Raw genomic sequence first — 21999 nt, forward strand, 5'->3', positions numbered from 1 at the left:
ATAGTAAACAATTTAATATAAATATAAAAATTTTCTCAATATGAGGACTTTCACACGGACAGGGGGAGGGAGACCACCAACAAATTTTCTTAAAAAATAACACGTACACACCCCTCCACCCAGTCCCTTTGTTACTCAACCACTCAAATTAAATCTGTACACAGCTATCAAGACAGAAAAGGGTCAGAGAGAATGTTGTGTTGTGATGGAGTCTTTGGGCCAATTCTGAACCATAGGCTTCAGATGGAGCCAAGGATTTCTAGGTCCAGGGAAGGGGGGCAGAAGACAGACTCAGGTCACTCGCTGTCAAACTCAACTGAATTGACCTGGACGGAGATGGAACCGCCACGGTAGCTGCCCCGTTTCTTCTTTGTTTTCTCATGTCGGAAGGATTTGCCTTTGGTGAACTTCAGAACCTCATTGGCTCGCTCCCCCCAGTCTCCAGCACCTCACTTGGCATCAAATGAGTTGTCAGCCACTCGAGCATCCACTTCAATTTCCTTTTCCCTGACCCTTCCGAATGGAGATGAGGCCCTCTTTTCTCCTTTCTTCCTTTTTAGAAATGTGTTGGGGTCTGGAGCTTTATCTTCTTGGCTTGAGGCGTCTCTGTCTCCTTAGCAGCCTCATTCTGCTTCCACTTCTTTCCTGAACCTGGCTTAGAAACAGCCGCTCCAACCTTTTTCTTGCCACCCTCCTCTTCCTCCTCCTCGCTATCTGAGTCTGCATTTCCATTCTGTGCAGAAGGAGTTGAGGTGCCGTTAGTCTTGGGGGGCTGCGGTTTTGGGGTGCCCTTGCCCTTGGGCTTCTCCTCATCATCATCATCACTGGAGTCACTAGAGGAGCTGCTTTAGCTCTAGGCCTTCACATTCTTTGAGGCTGGCTTGGGGGCAGGCACAGCTCCCATTGCCTTGGGTGACTTCTTTTTTACTGGGACTTTGGACAGCTTCTGCTTCTCTTCCTCCTCCTCCTCCTCCTCCTCCTCCTCCTCTCCTCCTCTCCCTCCTCCTCCTCCTCTCCTCCTCCTCCTCCTCCCTCCTCCTTCTCCTCCTCCTCCTCACTGCTTGAGCTGTCAGACTCAGAGCTGCTGGCTCCAGCTCCTGAAGGGGCCTGCTTTGCAGGCAAAGAGGAGGCAGCTTCAGCTGGTGCCTTGGCCTTCGGGGTGGTGACAGCCTTAGTAGCTTCCTCGATGGAACTGCTCTCCCCACTGGAGCTACTATCGGCCTTTCTGGTCAACTGCTGCTTAGGAGCAGGCACTGGTTTCGCTGTTAAAATGTATTTATAGTTTTTCCTAATTAATATTTCCTGATTGCCCTAATCTTTTATTGTGTATCTTAATGTAGTAGCCTGTTTCCTTTTATATTCTTTATATATAATATAGTTTATATAATACATATATATAAATATACATATATATAATATACATATATATATATATATATATATATATTGTTTTTGGGCCACACCCGGTGATGCTGAAGTGATTCTGGCTCTGCATTCAGAAATCACTCCTGGCTTGGGGACCATATGGAATGCCGGGGATTGAACCGAGATCTGTACTGGGTCAGCCGTGTGCAAGGCAAACATCCTACCTCTGTGCTATCACTCCAGCCCCTATACATCTTTTTTTTTTTATTATTTAAACACCATGATTACAAATAGGACTGTAGTTGGGCTTCAGTCACAAAAACAACACTCCTCTTCACCAGTGCAACATTCCCATCCCAGTGTCCCCCATCTCCCTCCTCCATACCCCTGACTGTATTTGAAACAGGCATTCTACTTCTCTTATTCATTAACAGTATCATGGTAGTTGTTAGTGTATTATTTCTCTAACCGCACTCACCCTTCATTGAGGTGAGTTTCATATCATGAGCCCATCCTTCCAGCCCTCATCTCTGAGCATTATCATGATAATGTCTATAATTTTCATTAAAGCTCATAGAGAAGCAAGACTATTCTGTGAGTGTCTCTCTCTCCCTCTGACTTATTTCACTCAGCATAATAGATTCTATGTATAGGAAAATTTCATGACTTCATCTCTCCTATGGCTACATAATATTCCATTGTGTATATGTACCACAGTTTTTTTAGCCATTCATCTGTTGAAGGGCATGTTGGTTATTTCCAGAGTCTGGCTATTACAAATAGTGCTGTGATAAACATAGGTGTGAGGAAGGGATTTATATATTGGATTTTGGTGTTCCTAGGGTATACCCTTAGGAGTGGTATAGCTGGGTCATATGGGAGCTCAATTTCCAGTTTTTTGAACAATCTTCATATATTTTCCATAAGGGCTGGACTAGACGGCATTCCCACCAGCAGTGAATGAGAGTTCCTTTCTCCCTACATCCCCAACAACATTGATTGTTCTTGTTCTTTGTGATGTATGTCAGTCTCTGTGGTGTGAAATGGTAACTCATTGTTGTTTTGATTTTCATATTCCTGATAACTAGTGATGTGGAACATTTTTCATGTGCTGTTTGGCCATTTGTATTTCTTCTTTGAAAAATTGTTCGTCTCCCCTTTGCCCCTTAATCAAAGATTAGTTGACTGTATATCTGGGAAAAATTCTCTGAATATTTTATTTCTATTTCACTGAACTGAAGTTCTTTCCTTATCCCAATACCATACTGTTTTAATGACTACAGCTTTGTAATACAATTTAAAGTTGGGGAAGGTTATGCCTCCAATACTTCTTTTCCCAATGGTTACTCTATTAATGAGTGTTTATTTTTCCAAATGAATTTCAGGAGTGTTTGATCCACTTCTTTGAAGAATGTCATAGGTATCCTCAGGGATTGCATTAAATGTGTACAATGCTTTAGGGAGGATTGCCATATTAATGACGTTAATCCTGCCAATCCATGAGCAGGGTATGTGTCTTCATTGCCTGTGTCCTCTCTTATTTCTTGAAGCAGTGTTTTGTAGTTTTCTTTGTATAGGTCCATCACGTCTTTAGTTAAGTTGACACCAAGATATTTGAGTTTGTGTACACTAATGTAAATGAGGTGTTATTTTAATGTCCATTTCTTCTCTATCATTATTGGTGTATAAGAAGGCCATTGATTTATGCATGTTAATTTTGTAGACTGCCACTTTGCTATAGGAATCTATTCTTTCTAGAAGATTTTTTGGTAGAGTATTTAGGGTTTTCTATCATGTCATCTGCAAACAGTGTGGAGCTTGATTTCTTCCTTTCCTTATCTGGATGCCCTTGATATCTTTTTCTTGTCTAATCGCGTATGGCAAGGACCTTCCAGGACTATATGAATAGGAGTAGTGAGAAAGGGCATCCTGTTGTACCCAGATTTTAGAGGAAAGGCTTTTAGTTTATATCCATATGAATAATATTTGCCAGACAGAGAGATAGCATGGAGGTACGGCATTTGCCTTTGGCATTGCAGAAGGATGGTGGTTTAAAACCCAGCATCCATGTGCGTCCCCCGAGCCCTGCCAGAAGTATATATATATACTAGTCCACTTTCTTCCCATTTCTCTTTTCATAGTTAGTATATTCTTGTTGGGTTTCAGCATGGTTAACCTATCAAGGGTTTACAGGGGCAGTGTTGATGTCTCCTACTATTATTGTAGTTGCCTCATTATATCTTCTTTCAGATTTGTCAACAAACTGCATTAAATATTTTGCTGGTCCTCATTGGGTGCATATATGTTTAGGACAGTGATTTCTTCCTGCTGTATATATCTTTTAATTAGTACAAAATGACTATCTTTGTCTCTTATAACTTTTCTTAGCCTAAAGTTTGTGTCATCAGAGAATTATTTAGCCACTCAGATTTTTTTTTTTTTTTTTTTTGGTTTTTGGGTCACATCTGGCAGCACTCAGGGGCTCCTCCTGGCTCTACACTCAGAAATTGCCCCCAGCAGCTCAGAGGACCATATGGGATGCTGGGATTGAAGCACCATCCTTCTGCATGCAAGGAAGATGCCTTACCGCTGTGCTATCTCTCTGGCTCACCACTCAGCTTTTTTTTTTTTTTTTTTGGTTTTTGGGCCACACCCGGCGGTGCTAGGGTTTTACTTCTGGCCATCTGCTCAGAAATAGCTCCTGGCAGGCACGGGGGACCATATGGGACACCGGGATTCAAATCAACCACCTTTGGTCCTGGATCGGCTGCTTGCAAGGCAAACACCGCTGTGCTATCTCTCCGGGCCCCCACTCAGCTTTTCTAAGGGAGTTGTTTGCTTGTATGATTTTCCTCCAGACTTTTACTTTGAGTTTATGTTTCTGACTGTTTAGATGTGTTTCTTGTAGGCAGCAGATTGTTGGATTCAGTGTTTAATTCATTTTGCCACTCAGTATCCCTTAACTAGTGCATTTAATCCATTGATGTTAAGAGAGAATATTGTCATGGGATTTGATATCATCTTTGTGTAGAAGTTTGTTGCTCAGAAATCGCTCCTGGCAGGCTTGTGGGACCATATGGGATGCCAGGATTTGAACCATCGTCCTTTTGCATACAAGGCAAATGCCTTACCTCCATACTATCTCTCCGGTTTCTAGTGGCCTTTTTCTTTTTTCAAACTGTATTTTCTGCAGTAATGTTCTTGTAATTTTGTTTAGGGAATATTATGGAAAAGAACTAAAATGGTCCAGTCTAAAAGTGTTGGTTAAATCGTGTTAAGAATTTCAGACTGGGGGCCGGGTAGGTGGCGCTGGAGGTAAGGTGTCTGCCTTGCAAGCGCTAGCCAAGGAAGGACCGCGGTTCGATCCCCCGGCGTCCCATATGGTCCCCCAAGCCAGGGGCGATTTCTGAGCACATAGCCAGGAGTAACCCCTGAGCGTCAAACGGGTGTGGCCCAAAAAAAAAAAAAAAAAAAAAAAAAGAATTTCAGACTGGGGCCTGGAGAGATAGCACACCGGCATTTGCCTTGCAAGCAGCCGATCCAGGACCAAAGGTGGTTGGTTCGAATCCCGGTGTCCCAGATGGTCCCCCGTGCCTGTCAGGAGCTATTTCTGAGCAGACAGCCAGGAGTAACCCCTGAGCACCGCCGGGTGTGGCCCAAAAAAACAAAACAAAAAAAGGAAGGAAGGAAGGAAGGAAGGAAGGAAGGAAGGAAGGAAGGAAGGAAGGAAGGAAGGAAGGAAGGAAGGAAGGAGAGAGAGAAAGAGAGAAAGAGAGAGAAAGAGAAGAGAGAAAGAAAGAAAGAAAGAAAGAAAGAAAGAAAGAAAGAAAGAAAGAAAGAAAGAAAGAAAGAGAGAGAGAGAAAGAGAGAGAGAAAAAGAAAGAAAGAAAGAAAGAGAGAAAGAAAAAGAAAGAGAGAAAGAAAAGAAAGAAAGAGAGAGAAAGAAAAGAGAAGAGAGAAAGAAGAAAGAAAGAAAGAAAGAAGAAGAAAGAAAGAAAGAAAGAAAAGAAGAAAGAAAGAAAGAAGAAAGAAGAAAGAAAGAAAGACAAAGAAAGAGAGAGAAAGAAAGAGAGAGAAAGAAAGAAAGAAGAAAGAAAGAGAGAGAAAGAAAGAAAGAAAGAAAGAAAGAAGAAAGAAGAAAGAAAGAAAGACAAAGAAAGAGAGAGAAAGAAAGAGAGAAAAGAAAGAAGAAAGAAGAAAGAGAAAGAAAGAAAGAAAGAGAAGAAAGAAAGAAAGAAAGAGAGAAGAAAGAGAGAAAGAAGAAAGAAAAGAAAGAAAGAAAGAAAGAAAGAAAGAAAGAAAGAAAGAAAGAAAAAAGAGAGAGAGAGAAAGAGAGAAAGAAAGAAAGAAAGAAAGAAAGAAAGAAGAAAGAAAGAAGAAAGAAAGAAAGAAGAAAGAAAGAAAAAGAAAGAAAGAAAGAGAAAGAGAGAAAGAAAGAAAGAAAAAGAAAGAGGGAGGAAAGAAAGAAGAAAAAAGAAAGAAAGAGAGAAAGAGAGAGAGAAAGAAAGAAAAAAAAGAAAGAAGAGAGAAAGAGAGAGAGAGAGAAAGAAAGAGAGAGAGAAGGAAGGAAGGAGGGAGGAGGGAGGGAGGGAGGAAGGAAGGAAGAAGAAGGAAGAAGAAAGAAAGAAAGAAAGAAAGAAAGAAAGAAAGAAAGAAAGAAAGAAAGAAAGAAAGAAAGAAAGAAAGAAAGAAGGGAGAGAGAGAGAAAGAAAGAAAGAAAGAAAGAAAGAAAGAAAGAAAGAAAGAAAGAAAGAAAGAAAGAAAAAAGAAAGAAAGAAAGAAAGAAAGAAAGAAAGAAGAAAAGAAAAGAAAAGAAAAGAAAGAGAAATAAATTAATTCAGACTGGGACCAGAGAGATAGCATGGAGGTAAGGTATTTGCCTTTCATGCAAAAGGATGATGGTTAGAATCCTGGCATCCCATATGGTCCCCCCTGCCTGCCAGGGGTGATTTCTGAGCATAGAGCCAGGAGTAACCCCTGAGCGCTGCCGGGTGTGACCCAAAAACAAAAAAACAAAACAAAAAAAATTTCAGACTGCAAGTGTATTTTGCAAAAAAGTTCTGTTTATGAAAAAGGCTGATATTTTAATTTTACACTTTAAAATTTGTTGCTTTGGGAAATATTAGGGTTCCCACTTTGGCTGGCAGAGGTCAGAAAAACAAAAGCTTTGTATAAACCTTTTCTTATTTTTTTCCTTTTTAAAAAAAAAAAAAGAACACTGAAATGTTACCCCTCCCCCAACTTCCTGCCTATCTTACCTGAATGGTGAGACCTTCCCACAGTTGGGAGGGGTCTGTGTTTGGTAAATTGCCTGAAGGGAGGAGAGGCAGATGCAGCAAAGAAAGAGATGAGTCATACAAAGGATGGTGAGAGAGGCTGCTTAGCTTAGAGGCCATATAACGAATATACACATGGTGGTTAGGACCTTGTAATAAATCTGGATGTCTCCTGAAACTTCATCTAACTGCCTGTGGATCATTTCTTTGCCATCACCCTGCACCAACAGACCCATGGTTGCTGGTTGCAGGCAGTGAGCCGAGCCAATAAAGGCCTCTCCATCCATCCATCCACCCACACTAGACCTCTTTAATTAATATTTAATACAACAGGTATGGCCCAAAAGCCAAAAAAAAAAAAAGAAAGAAAAGAAGAAGAATTAGAGATGAACTATTCTTTATCTTTCTTTTGATTTTCTTTGAACAAATTTGCCTTCTAGTTCATTAAAGAATCAAGAATAATAATCATAAATATAAGTTCATTCTATATTTGTATTAAAGTCATGTTTTTTAATTACACTCTTTTTTTTTTTTTTTTTTTTTTTTTGGTTTTTTCGCGGCCACACTCGTTTGATGCTCAGGGGTTATTCCTGGCTACGGGTTCAGAAATTGCCCCTGGCTTGAGGGGACCATATGGGACACCACCGGGGGATCAAACCGTGGTCTTTTTCTTGGCTAGTGCTTGCAAGGCAGACACCTTACCTCTAGTGCCACCTCGCCGGCCCCTTAATTACAGTCTTAAAATCTATACTTCGGTATTCCTAACAGCTTCTCAGATTTGTTTATTCTAATTCAAACTACATACTGCTGTCAGCTCCGATCTTCCAAAAATACCACTTGTGCCACTCTCCCTGCTTAATGAAACTTCCTATGAAAGGGAGATAAAGTGCCAAAAGCCATTAATCTGATATCACAATCTTTTCTACTACTGGGCTCCAGGTACCCTTCAACTTCTTATTTCCCACACAAACTATTATTTCAGTCGCATAAAAATACTTTACTTAAAAAATACATTACTTTTATTTATTTATCTTATTTATTTTCTTTTAGAGATAGGGTCTCGCTATGTTGCGCAGGCTGGAGTGCAGTGGCTATTCACAGGCGCAATCCCACTACTGATCAGCACAGGAGCTTTGACCTGCTCTATTTTCGACCTGGGCCAGTTCGCCCCTCCTAAGGCAACCTGGTGGTCCCCTGCTCCCGGGGGGTCACCATATTGATGCCGAACTTAGTGCGGACACCCGATTGGCATAGCGCACAGCAGCCCAGAACTCCTGTACTCAAGTGATCCTCCGGCCTCAGCCTCCCGAGTAGTAGCTGGGACTACAGGCGCGCGCCACCACTCCTGGCAAAATACTTTACTTTTAAAAATTCATTGTATGGGGCCCCTGGAGCACAGTGGTAGAGCAGATCCAGATCCTATTCCCAAAACCCCATATCATTCGAGACTGCCAGTAGTGATTCTGGAATACTAAACAGCAGTAAGCCCCTGAACATAGCCAGTTGTGGCCCCAAACCAAAAATCAAAAATTTGACCTGCAACTTTAAAGCAATGAGATGTTTGGCTGGAGAAATAACTCAGAGGTTATTGAAATATCTGTCTTGCATTTGGCAGGTCCATGGTTTGATCCCCGGCACCACATGTTCCCCTGAGTACTGCAAGCAGTGACCAATGAACAAGCTTAGCCCCCTTGACCCTCTGCTATATGTGGCTCAAACCAAAAAGAAAAAAACTTGTCAAAATTGGGAATAGCATAGCATATAGCATGCAGAGGCTCTTGCCTTTCACACGATTCACATCTTGGGCATTCCACATGAGTCCCTGAGTCTGTAAGGAGTGATTCTTCAGTGCTAAGGCAAGCAGTGAAACCTGAACACTGCCAGATATGACCCCCAAACAAAGCAAATCAAAACAAAAAAATATGTCAAAATAGTATCAGAATTGCTTGATTTGGTCTCCCCTTCTTAGAAATTTTCTCTTTCTGAAAACTAGCTATTTTTTCTCCTCAGCAAGTGGATTCCTGAAATCTTACCGTATTCATCTAAGCACAATAAAGATCTTATGTTGTTAAACATATATCTGGACTTTGTCTCTTTGTCATAAAAAAACCCTTAGAAAAAAGTTCAGAAAGATTTCTCAACAGGATTAAACTCTTGATGAGATTAATGATCTATAATGAAAATGATCTACCATTCATGATTTGAATGGTTCCCGGAGCATTGCCTGTAGCCACCTCAGTAGAGAGCCCAGAATACTCCTGACCACCAAAGCAAAAAAAACAAACAACAACAACAACAAAAAACCCAACTTCCTAACTTTCTTTTTTTTTTTTTTGAGGGGGGTCACACCCGGCGGTGCTCAGGGGTTACTCCTGGCTGTCTGCTCAGAAATAGCTCCTGACAGGCACGGGGGACCATCTGGGACACCGGGATTCGAACCAACCACCTTTGGTCCTGGATCGGCTGCTTGCAAGGCAAACGCCGCTGTGCTATCTCTCCAGGCCCCTTCCTAACTTTCTTGTGTCATTGTTTTTGCTAATTTTGACTTAAAGAGTACCCTTAGATAGCTCCGGGATGGATACTAGTCACCAGAAAGAAACAACAAATAATTCGACTATTAGATCGTTGATATTTGAACCAACCTGCCCTTCAGGGCAGCAAATAGGGCCTCAGATTGTTCAATTGTATGATTCAAGATTTATTCAGTCCTGTCTATGTAATGGATCCCAAAAACCTAATATACCGAGGCTCAGCTTTCTGATGTGTTCTAATAAGCTATCAACTTGAGAAGGCAGACAGAGGCTTTCTAAAACATTTGATTGGCATGTTGATTATTTCAAGCTGTGTCAATTGATGTCCTGCAAGGTCATGACAATCTTTTATTACTTCCTTAACTACTCATAACTATAGAAATTGGGTACATTAGCCAGAATTAGCTTTTTTTTAAATCAGATATAACTCATCTACACATATATAAATTATATATATATATATATATATATATATATATATATATATCTGTAGTACAGATAGGACAGTCCTATGTGTAAGACAGGAAAAAACACCTAATTACAGAAAATCTCATCTTCATTTTATGATACTCCCTCCTCCTCCATCCTCAAGTGAGTTCTCCCTTTCTCCTTACATCCTGATTCATCTCCCCTTTTCTTTCTTTTTTTGAGTAGTACTAGGATGAATTCATACATGCAAGAAAATGTTCTACCCACTAACACCAATATTCCCTAGCCCTTAACCCATTAATCTTTTTATTAATGTTAATCTAAATCTACTGGTATTTAGGTAATCAGGCACAGTCTGATGATGAGTTTTTGGCTGGTTCTAAGCCTTTGTGAGCTATTTAGAGCTCAATCTGAGAACTTTTATAAAAGCTTTAGTAGAAGCCAGAGGATATGCACAGAGGTAAGGAGTTTGTCTTGTATGCAGCCAACTCGGGTTCAATCCCCTAGCATTCCATATGGTCCCTCAAGCCCATGAGGGAGCAATTCCTAAGTGCAGAATTCAGGAGTAACCCTGATCATTGTCCCAAAACAAAACAAAAAATAGTTCTAATAAAACTAATTTAAAGGGGCTAAAGAGATAGCGTGAATGAATGGAGTTTGTCTAGCATGCAGAAGAACGGTGGTTTGAATCCCAGCATCCCATATGGTCCCCCGAGCCTGCCAGAAGCCGATTTCTTTTTTCTTTCTTCGGTTTTTGGATCACTCCCGGCAGAACTCAGGGATCAATTCCTGGCTCTACGCTCAGAAATCGCTCCTGACGGCTTGGGGGGGGACCATATGGGATGCCAGGATTCGAACCCCGACCTTCTACATGCAAGGCAAAACGCCTTATCTCCATGCTATCTCTCCAGCCCCTGCCCAGGAGCAATTTCTAAGCATAGAGCCAGAAGTAACCTTTGAAAGCTTCTGGGTGTAACCCTAAAACAAAACAAAAAAAATTAATTACTATCTGATTAATATTATTCTTGTACTTATGGTAAACAATAGGACAAGTTTACTGATATGACTTAAGTTTTAGTCAAAATTGATTTTGTGATTTTTGGCAGAAATGAGTTATGGTAGAGAGAAAAACATACTTGAAATAAAACATCATTGTGAATATCAGATTTTAGTCTTCAGTAATTTTGTTTCCTACTAGCAAATAAATCAAAACCTGAATTCTACTTTTCTGCATTATCTGGCTCTGATTCTTCAAACATCAGTGATGTTGGATTTTGGTGAATCACTGAGAACTACCCACTCTTTTTATAAAGACCATCTAGGATTGAACTTTATTTAAAAAAAACTTTATAGGGGCCGAAGAGATAGCATGGAGGTAAGGTGTTTGCCTTTCATGCAGAAGGACGGTGGTTTGAATCACGGCATCCCATGTGGTCCCCCAAGCCTGACAAAAGCGATTTCTGAGCGTAAAGCCAGGAATGATCCCTGAGTGCTGCCGGGTGTGACCCAAAAACAAAAACAAAAACAAATTTAAAAAAACTTTATATATAAAATGTTTTATATAAAAATACCATTCCAGGATTGTATGGTAGATAGGGCACTTGCCTTGCACACTGTTGACCCAGTCTTCATTCCTGGCAGAGCCAAGAGTAGCCTACAAAACCACCAATGATAGCCAAAATCAAAATAAATGCATAAATATATATAGTAATTAAATCACTAATCTAGTTTATGGCTGGACAGTCTTTTTATACATTACTATAATGTACCACACCAAAGGATCTTCAGAGATGTCTATATGGTGCATCCTAGGAAAAACTGTCATATTGCCACTGCCTGAATTTGTACCAAATGACATCAAGGAATCTCCTTCACTGCTTGCTTTCAGAATATAGGAAATGGGATTCTGATGGATTCCAATCTTTTTTTCTTTTCCCTTGACAATTTTTTGTCGTTGTTGGAAAGAAATGTATTTTATAGAGAGAACCAGAGGAAAGTAGGAGGGGTTGAGGATGGGCTAGCATAACTCTTGAGCAATTGTTGGGAACACAAAGGACAGAGAACATGACTGAAGACAAAAAAACTTCATAAGCAAAATGATAATGGCAGGTAAATAATTATGATTCTTTGTCATTATGAAATTGCTCTGAATCTAAACTTTGTCATGTATTAAATAAAAACTCCAGTTTTATTCACTGAGTAATAAAATGGCAGGTATTTTTCCAACTTTTAATTTATACCTATGTCGTCTGTATGTGTTGTATACTATACTGTTTTACTTTTACACATGACTAGAAAGTTTAAAAGTCTATTCCACAAGTCCTATATGCTTTTGTTTTCTGGACTCATCTTCAAACCCCAGATGTGAACTCTGAAGTAATGTTTCTCTCTTGAAACGTGGCATTTAACTCTCTCCATGCAGCAAGTAGACCTATTACACTGTAATAGGGGTTCTCAAGTTCAATTTACCTGGGGGCCACAGGAGGCAAAGTCAGGGTGATCCTTGAGTGCAAAGTCAGTAGTAAGCCTTGAACATTGGGGGGTGTGACCCAAAACAACTAAAAACAAAACAAAACAAAAAAAAGACTCCTCTAGGCAAGGCCACAAATTGTGTGTACAGAGGGCCACAAACGGGCCCCGCGGGCCGCGTAGTTTGAGATCCCTGTAAAATTACAGGGCTTATGTAGTCCCAATCTTCATTGTTTGGTGTCCAGATAGACTCCCATCTTAATGTGTGTTTCTGTAGAAATGCATCTGATACACATCTGATTCTATAAAATATAATCTTAAACTCTCCTCTATCATCACTTGCAGCAATTAATACAAATTTTTGCTTTATCTGACATATTTTCAGTACTAAGAGATAGAACTGCTTGGCATGGATATCGCTATGATATGAAGCAAACCAACCAAACACTATAAATGGGAAAACTCCAGGAAAATTTCCAAGGAAGAAAACTGAAGGGAAGGCCTCCAAAAGATGCTAGAGTTGACTTTCCTAAAGTCATACCCCTAATACATATGGATTGTTTACAGATGAAATTGAATAAGGCCCTGCATGTTCAGAGACACGTTTTTCCCATGCCCTTGATTATCTAGAGAAAGGAAATATCAGGGTTTTGGGTGGAGTTATGTCAGATTTTTCTGTTTGTTTTATTGGTTTTGGGGCCAAAACAAACATAATAAAGTAACCCCATGTTCTCAGGGGGTTACTCCTGGCTCTGAGTTCTTCAGGGGTCCATTCCTGCTGGTGTTCATGAGGAGGGTTTTTTTGTTTTGTTTTGTTTTGTTTTGTTTGTTTTTTGTTTTTGTTTTTTTTTTTTTGGTTTTAAACAAGAACCACCCACTACCCCCAAGAAAACTTTCTATATTTCAGGGAAAACCTCTAATTACATCCTCATTTGAGTCACCCCTCTCCATATACTGAGTCTCTACACCATGAAATCCTATTGACTTGAGATTCAAACATCTATAAAGATTTCTATAACTGGCTAATTTTATATTTGTTGTTTTCTCTTACTAATCTGATGTTTGTTTGGTTTTTTTTTTAGGCGGGAGGGTCAGAATTTACTCTTAGCTCCAGATTCAGTTTTTCTTTTGTGCTCAGTTGCTGCTTTAGATCAAAACCCTAGGTTTATCACATGCATGGCAAGCACCCACACCTCTGTACCATCTTTTCTGCCCCAATATTCATTTGCTGTGGCTGTCAAGTTTCAACAGCCCCTAGGAGAATACAGATGGGGAGTAGAAATTTCCTCTTCTCCCACCCCTGCATAAAAATGTGTTTCCTCACCTCTCAAGTAAATGATTTTCTTCAATAAAGATCTTTATTTACTCATGAACTAGAAGAGAATCCAACTGCAACAAAGACCAAATCCATCCTACTTACCAAAGCACAAGAAAAATTCTACTCAAGCTCCCAACTAGCTTTGTAAGGCCATGAAGTAAAGGAAATTTGCCCTACGTTAAATCTTATCTCACAAAAGTATGTTGTAAGAAATAGATTAAGAAAATATTTACTAACTAATGGAATGGAGAAAACAAATTGAAACAAGAAGTTGGCAACTAAAGATCTCAAAATGCTCATTTTATTATTTTTTTATGAAATCAAAATGTTTATTTAAAAAAATTTAGTAATTTTTTTATTCAAGCACCATGGTTACAAACATGTTCCTAGTTAGGTTTCAGTCATAAAATGTACATCTCCCTTCACCAGTGCAACTTTTCCCTCATCAAGGACCTTTATTTTCCTCCTCTTCCCCACTCCCACTGCCTGTCTCTTTGTGATAGACATTTTATTTTTCTCTCTCTCTCGCTATCATTGTCATGGTAGTTGTTAGTGTAGGCATTTCTCTAACTGAAACTCACCCACTCTTTGTGGTGAACTTCATAATCACGTGTTGGTCCTTCTAGCCCTCATCCTCTATTTTCTCTGGGTATTTATTTGATAACTGTCTTCTATTTTTCTTAAATCCCACAAATGTGTGAGACTATTCTGTATCTGACTCTCTCACTCTGACTCATTTGAGCTCGCATAATAGTTGCCCATGTTCCATCCATATAAAGGAAATTTTTATGACTTCATTTTTCCAAACAGCTGTGTAGTATCCCATTGTATAGGTATACCATTGTTTCTTTAGCCAGGTCATATGTTGTTGAGCTCTTTGGTTGTTTTCCGATTCTAGCTATTGTAAATAAGCTGCAATGAACATAGGAGTGCAGAGGGCATTTTTTTGTATTGCATTTTTGTGTTTTCTAGGGTATATCCCTGGTGGTAGTATTGCTGAATTATATGAGTGCTCAATTTCCAGTTTCTCAAGGACTGTCCATATTGTTTTCCAGAAAGGGCTGGACTATATGGCATTCCCACCAGTAGTGAATGAGAGTTCCTTTCTCCCCACATCCACACCAGCACTGGTTGTTCTTGTTTTGTTTTTTGAGTTTTGGGGTTTTGGGACCACACCCAGTGACACTCAGGAGTTACTCCTGGCTACGCACTCAGAAATCACTCCTGACTTGGGGGATGATATGGGATGTCAGGGGATCGAACCATGGTTCATCCTAGGCTAATGTGTGCAAGGCAGATGCCTCACCGCTTGTGCCACTGCTTCAGCCCCAGGTTGTTCTTGTTGGTTTGTTGTTGTTGTTGTTTTGTGATGTGTGCCATTCTCTGTGGTGTGAGATGATGTTTTGAATTTGCATCTCCCTGATAATTAATATTATCTGGAGCATTTTTCATGTGCCCTATTGGCCATTTATAGTTCTGGTTTGAGGAAGTGTCTGTTCATTTCTTCTCTTCATTTTTTTGGTAGGGTTGAATATTTTTTTCTTGTTAAGTTTTGTCAGTACCTTGTATATTTTAGCTATTAGCTCCTTATCTGATGGGTATAGTCTCTCCCATTCTGTGGGTGGCCTTTGTATCCTAGTTTCTAGTTTCTCTTTTTATTTTTTTGTATCCTAGTCACTGTTTTCTTTGAGGTGCAGAAGCTTCTCAGTTTAATGTAGTCTCATTTGTTTATTTCTGCTTCTACTTGTTTGGACAGTGGTGTTTCCTCCTCAAAGATACCTTTAGTCACATGTCATGGAGTTTAGCCTATATTTTCTTATATATAGACCTTATATTCTGATCTGATATCAAGGTCTTTAATCCATCTTTTTTCCTTAAAGGTTGCAATTAGTATTAATGAGTGTTTTTATTACTCCAAAATGAATTTCAGAAATCGCCCCCTAGTAGGCTCAAAGTATTCATATGGGATGCCGGGGTTTGAACCACATCAGTCCCTGGGTTGGCTGCATGCAGGCAAAAACCCAACCACTATGATATCTATCTGGCCCAAGAGCTTGACTTCTTCCTTTCTATCCTGGATGCCCTTTGATATTCTTCTTGCCTAATTGCTATGGCAAGTACTTCCAGTACTATGTTAAATAGGAATGGTGAGAAGGGGCAGCATTGTCTTGTACCAGATTTTTATCTCCACTGAGTATAATATTTGACATAGGCCGGTGGTAAATGGCCTTGACTGTGTTAGAAAAGTTCCTTCCATTCTCATCTTTTTTTGTTAGTTTGTTTTTGGGCCACACTCAGCAGTGCTCAGGGGTTACTTCTGGCTTGAGTCAGAAGTCGCTCTTAGCAGGCTCGGGGGACAATATGGGATGCTAAGGATCAAACCTCATTCATCCTAGGTTGTCTGTGCATGCAAAGCAAATGCTCTACTATGTGCTATCACTTTGGCACCCATTTCAAGCTTTGTGAGAGGTTTTTATCATAAATGGGTGTTGGACCTTATCAAATGCTTTCTCTGCATCTATATGTTATGATCATATTGTTTTTATTTTTCTTTTTGTTGATATGATGTATAGATTGATTGACTTGTTTATGTTAAACAATCCTTGCATCACTGGAATGAAACCTACTTGGTCATGATATATGATCTTCTTGATGAGGCATTGGATTCTATTTGCTAGGGTTTTGTAGAGAATCTTTGCTTCTGTATTCATATTGATCTGCAGTTCTCTATCTTTTTTTGTGGTATTTCTGCTTTTAGTAGCAAGGTGATGTTAGCTTCGTAAAAACTATTTTGGGGTTGTTTATGTTTCTTCAATTTCCTGGAAGATCCTGAAAAATATTGGTAATAGTTCCTCTTTAAAGGTTTGAAAGAATTTGTTAATGAATCTATCTGGGCTTGAACTTTTGTTTTTGAAAAGACTTTTGATTACCATTTTAATTTCCTTCATAGAGTTGGGTCTGTTGAGATATGGTAGATCATTTTGGTTTAACTGTGGGAGATTATAAGATTCCAAGGATTTATCCATTTCTTCCAGATTCTCTTGTTTATGACATAGATAGAACTTCTCAAAGTAGTCTCTGATTACTCTTTGAGTTTCTGTAGTATCTGTAGTAATCTCCACATTTTTCATCTCTAATTGGTTTATTAAGTTTTTCTCTCTCCTTTTTGTGAGTTTTGCTAGTGGTTTATGAATCTTGTTTATTTTTCAAAGAACCAACTCATGTGGCCAGAACAATAGTGCAGCAGTAGGACATTTGCTTTGCATGCTGCTGACCCAGGACAGATCTCAGTTAGATCTCCATTGTCCCATATGGTCCCCCCACACCAGGAGCGATTTCTGAGTGCATATCCAGGAGTAATCTCTTGAGTTGTCAACGGGTGTGGCCCAAAAACAAAAAAAAAATTTTTTTTCAATCCAGTTAATTTTGACTCTAAACTTCATTATTTCTGTCTTCATATTTTTTGGCCTCTCTTTGTTTATTGCTTTTCAATTTTATAACCTGTGTCATTACATAATTTATGTAAGCTTTTTTTTTCTCCTGATGAATGCTTGTAAAGCTATAACTTTTCCTCTTAGTACAGCTTTTTCTGTGTCCCACAAATTCTGATAATTTGTGTCTTTGTTCTCATTTGTTTCCAAGAATTTTTTATTTCCTCTTGTATTTTATCTCTAAATCACTGATTGTTCAGTAGCAAACTATTTAATTTCCAGGTATTAAAGTTTTTAATTCTGTATCTGTTTGTAATTTATTTCTAATTTTAGTGCACTATGATTTGAATAAGGTATTCTGTTAAGTATATGGCAGCTTTCATAATATTTCTCCTCAATATTCATTTTCCTTCCTGCTTTCCCACCTACATCCTTCAAGAGGGGAGGTGCTTTGTTCAGATCCTAATAAATAGGTGATTAGCTGGGAAGTCAGGGTTCTTTGGGACAGTCGGCTGGTGGGCTCCTGATTTGTGGAAGCTACTTGCAGGTTGACAAAGGATGCCAATCGACTGCCCTAAAGGACCCTGACTTCCCAGCTAATCACCTATTTATTAGGATCTGAACAATGCCCCTCCCCCCCTTGAAGGACGTAGGTGGGAAAGCAGACAGGGAAATGAATATTGAGGAGAAAATATTATGAAAGCTGCCATATACTTAAAAATATTCGATATATGGGGACCGGTGAGGTGGCGCTAGAGGTAAGGTGTCTGCCTTGCAAGCACTAGCCAAGGAAGGACCATAGTTGATTTCCCAGTGTCCCATATGGTCCCCCAAGCCAGGGGCAATTTCTGAGCGCTTAGCCAGGAGTAACCCTGAGCATCAAATGGGTGTGGCCCAAAAAAAACAAAAAAAAATATTCCATATAATTTCTATATTTGTTTTATGGAAATAAGTTTTATGGGTCAGTCTATGGTCTATTATGAAGAATGACCTAGGTGCATTAGAGAAGAATGTGTATCCAGTTTTCTGGAATGGAAATACCTATATAAATGTACTAAATCTCTCTCTTCTATTTCTCCTTCCAGAGCCAGTAGATTCTTGTAAAGGCTTTAGTCTGGTGTCCTATCAAGGGGTGAAAGGGCAGTGTTGAAATCGCCCCACTATTATTGTGTTGTAAAATTACTGATGTCTTCCTTCAATTGTCACAATTGTTTTAAATGTTTTTCTGGTCCCTCTTTGGGTGTGTATGCTTAGGACTATGATTTCTTCATGTTGTACATATCCCTTGATTATGACAAATGCTTCATCTCTGTCCCTTATAAATTGTTTAAGTGTAAAGACTGTCATCTGGTATCAGTATGGCCACTTCAGCCTTTTTAAGGTACTGTTTGCTTGAATATTTGTCCTCCAACCTTTGATTTTGAGTCTATGTTTGTTCTGACTATTCAGAAGTGTTTCTTCTAGGCAGCAGAACATTGGATTCAGCTTTCTGATCCATTTTGCCACTCTGTGTCTTTTAACTAGTGCGTTGAGTTTTTTATCCATGAAGCTATGTATCCCTCCTTCAAACTTGAATGTCAGTCTGGCTGGGTGAAGTACTCTTGGTGAAGCATTCATTTTGTTGTATTGTCACTACTGTACCACCACTGCCTCTGGCCTTGAGGGTTTTTTGTGACAGGTCTGCTGTAAATGTTAAGAGTGCTATTTTGAATATAATGTCCCTCTTTGATCTTGGCTGCTTTCAGTAGTCTATCCCTGTGAGATTTGTCATTGTGACTAGGATGTGTCTGGGGTACTTTTCTTTGGATCTATTTGAGCTGGTACTCTTTGAGCATGCAGGATTTGGTTGCATAAACTAGCTCTGGGAGTTTCTCTGTGATGATGTCCTTAAATATTGATTCTTCATGGGTATTTTCTTCCTGGGTCTCTGGAACTCAATGACTCATACTGTTTCTGTTTATTTTATCACAGACTTCTGTTTTCATTTGTTCACATATTTTTGAGGATTTTTTCCATTGTCTTATCATTTGCTTTTAGGCTCTTTTCCAGTCTCTTCTGTTGTATGGAGTTGTTGTGTATCTCATCTTCCAGCTCAATGATTCTGTCCTCAGTAGCTGTTACTCTGTTGGAGAGACTTTCCAATAAGGTTTCATTTCACTTACCAAGTTTTTAACTCCTGTTATTTCAGTTTAGAGTTTTTGCATTTCTATTCTCTTGATTTTCATATTCTCTTGATTCTTTTATGGTTTTTAACTCCTGTTATTTCAGTTTGGAGTTTTTGCATTTCTATTCTCTTGATTTTCATATTCTCTTGATTCTTTTATGGTTTATTCAGTTCATTCCATGCTTTTTTTTTTTTTTTTTTTGAGGTTCTATGAGGATCCTCCATATTCTTCTCTAAATTCTTTATCTGAGAGTCTAAATAGGAGGTTGGTAATTTGGGTCATCAGAGTTGCCATCTTCATTCTCAAAGCATGGTGGAAGCCTTTACATAGTTTTTTCATTGTCACCACTTAGAATGGTGTTTTCTGCATGTTGGTTCTAGTGTTCATTAAGCCATAGCTGTGGAGCCATAACAGACACCACTCGGCAGATCAGTGCAGCATCTACTCATCCACATTCATGTACCTGCTGTTGGTGAAGAACAGTCTCCGCGTTCAGGGCAGACTCCACTCATATGCATTGATGTGCCATGCTCCCACTGGTGAGGGAGAGGGCTCTGCTCTTTGGGGTGATGTGAGTCCAATTACCACTGACAGGTGAGGGCTTCACTTCTCCATTTTAAAACATGACAGAACTAAAATAGCTTTTCTGGCCTTTCATGAGAAGTAGTCTGAAAAGTAAGATTCTGTGATCTATTGAAGAAAATGTCAATAATCTCTGTATTATAACTTTAGAGGCTTTGCTATGATCATATTTTAGGAACATTTATGTTTTTGTAAAGCACATGAGCCACAGTTTAGTAATATATATGTATATTCATGTACATATAAAGATTGGATTTGAAACTAAAAAAGACTTTATTCATTCATTTTTTTTCTTTTTCGCCCCCCCCCCTTTTTTTGGCCACACCTGGTGATGCTCAGGGGTTACTCCTGGTTCTGTGCTGAGAAATTGCTCCTGGCTCAGGGGAACATATGGGATGCCGGGAATCAAATCACTGTCAGTCCTGAGTTGTCTGCGTGCAAGGCAAATGCCCTATCTCTGTGCTCTCACTTCAGCCCCTAATTTCTTTTTTTTTTATTCACTGAGGCCAGAAGCTACTTATTAGTGCATAAAGGATTCTAGAGAGTACCATGAGTAAAGTGTTTGCCTTACATGCAACCAACCAAATTCAATACCCTGAATCACATATGGTTCCTTGAGTTGCACCAAGAATGATTCCTAGGCACAAATTCAGGAGTAATAATCCCTGAGCACAACTGTGCTTAGCCCCTTTCCATCAAAATAAAAAATACAAAGACTGGGGCCAGAGCGGTGGTGCAAGTGGTAGGGTGTTTGCCTTGCACGCGCTACTTAGGATAGACCATGGTTCAATCCCGTGGTGCCCCATATGGTCCCCCAAGCCTGGAGTGATTTCTGAGCATGTAGCCAGGAGTAACTTCTGAGCATCACTGGGTGACGGCCCCAAAACAAAACAAAAATACGAAGATTAAAAGAAGTGATAGTGTAGACTGCCAAGCACCTAGCTAAAAAAACCCTCAGAAAATAATTTCTGGGGTGGAGCTATAGAAAATCAGGTAGGGCATTTGCTTAGCATGTAGACAGCCTGAGTTTAATCTATGTTGCCCCATATGGTTATTTCTCAGAACCTACCAGTAGTGCTCCCCTGAGTGAAGGGCCAGAGAAGTAAGCCCTGAGCACTGCTAGGTGTTGCACATAAACCAAAAATAAAGGGAAAAAATGAAAGGAAGGTCTTTTTGTAAAGTTGGTTTTTGGGATAGGGAAGCCTGTGCCCCCAAGGTTACCTGGTCATCCCCTGACTTCCACAGCCATTAGAGTGGGAGGTCCTGTGAGACAGTGATCGCACTGAGAAGCAGAAAACAACAAAGTGGAGAAACCCACACCAATAGTCCCATCCACAGCCCCCCTTTTTCTTCCTAGTTGTGTGAACATTGCCCTTTTATCCGGTGCTCTCCAGCTCTCAAGACAAACTCTGACAGGGAAGTTTCCTTTTCCTAATTTCTATCATTAGCAGAAACTAAATTGGATTGAAATTTCTGAGAGCAAAAGGGGAAACTATAATGTTCTCATGCTAGACTTGTTCCAATTAGACTTTTTCAACATAAATTGTGACAAATAATTGAAACTCTTCCTTAGACTTCATTTTGAACAAGACAAATGGGGAAAAGGACTCTGGATCTTCCTGTAGAAAAAGTTCAGCTGTGGTTTCTTTTTTTTTTTTTTCTTTTCTTTTCTTTTTTTTTTTTTTTTTTTTTTTGGTTTTTGGGCCACACCCGGCGGGTGCTCAGGGGTGACTCCTGGCTGTCTGCTCAGAAGTAGCTCCTGGCAGGCACGGGGGACCATATGGGACACCAGGATTCGAACCAACCACCTTAGGTCCTGGATCGGCTGCTTGCAAGGCAAACGCCGCTGTGCTATCTCTCCGACAGCTGTGGTTTCTTATTCAGGATGTCAAAAAGAAAATAGATAGTGAGCCAGGTCTTAAAAGTTGAGTTTAATTTCTTCAAGTCAAAGAGACATAGACTTTCCGGCGGGGCGGGGAGGGGGGTGGACGGAACAGAACCACTATTGGTCCAGATGACTCAGGGTAGACTCAAACTAGAGCTGGGGGTACTTTGGGGTTTTTCTTTCTGGTGAGGCCAAAAAGCCACTTGGTCTCTGAAGTGAGAAACTGGCAGGCCAGGTGGCAAAATTCCTAAGATTCAGAGTTTTCCCACTCTGAGTTGGGGAGTGAGAACTGGCCAGGATTTTAAAATAAATCTTTTCTTCTCACCTTTCAGCTCAGCCCAAATAAGCTTGGCAGCTATTAAAGTAGCAAACCTCCAGGGCCAAAAAGAGACCTTGGCATTGGTTGCTCACTGACAAAGGTTAACAAAATATACATGATAACATAATAGGATAGAAACATATTTATCATTAAATGTAAATGGGAAACTAAAGACAAAAGCCCTGACACAATTTTTTACTACAAAATAGCAATTTGTAATCTCTCAGGA

The 21999-nt window shown here is 39.7% G+C and overlaps 1 pseudogene; it reads right to left on the reverse strand.

The window, feature by feature from the left end:
* Positions 1 to 296: 296 nt before the first annotated feature.
* LOC126022035 (nucleolar and coiled-body phosphoprotein 1-like) overlaps positions 297 to 21999 on the reverse strand; it is a 49208-nt pseudogene continuing 27505 nt past the window's right edge.

Source organism: Suncus etruscus, chromosome 11, assembly GCF_024139225.1.
Source record: "Suncus etruscus isolate mSunEtr1 chromosome 11, mSunEtr1.pri.cur, whole genome shotgun sequence".
Classification (NCBI taxonomy): Eukaryota; Metazoa; Chordata; class Mammalia; order Eulipotyphla; family Soricidae; genus Suncus; species Suncus etruscus.